This window comes from Eimeria mitis, genomic scaffold (genome assembly GCF_000499745.2).
Source record: "Eimeria mitis Houghton genomic scaffold, Emh_scaff1673, whole genome shotgun sequence".
NCBI lineage: Eukaryota > Apicomplexa > Conoidasida > Eucoccidiorida > Eimeriidae > Eimeria > Eimeria mitis.
Window position 1 is genome coordinate 1,862 of NW_013569989.1, and position 605 is coordinate 2,466.

The window sequence follows — 605 nt, forward strand, 5'->3', positions numbered from 1 at the left end:
CGTGTTGCGTGCAGGGACGATTGTTTTCTTAAACAGCAAACTGAAGGGGCCTCAACACAAAGTCGATGGGTTTGTCTTTTTTATTTTTTTATTTTTTTTATTTTTTTGTTTTTTATTTTATTTTTTAATTAATTTATTATTTTTATTTTTATTTTATTTGTTTTATTTATATTTTTTATTTTATTTTATTTGTTTTTATTTTGTCTTTTTTATTTATATTTTTTATTTTTATTTTTATATTATTTGTATTATTTATTTCTTTTTCTTTTATTTATTTTTTTATATTTTTCTTCTTTTTTATTTTTTTGTTTTTATTTTTTTTTATTTGTTTTATTATATGTGTGTTTGTTGTCTGTTCTTGTGTTTATATATTTCTTTATTTTATTTATTTTTATTTTATTTTATTTTATTTTATTTTATTTTTATTTTATTTTATTTTATTTTATTTATTTATTTGCTTCATCTATCACTTTATTTATTAACTAATGCATTTACATATTTATTTATTTATTTAATTTATTTTTATTTATTTATTTATTTTTATTTATTTATTTATATTTATTTATATTTTTTTTTTTTTTTTTTTTTTTTTTTTTTTTTTTTTT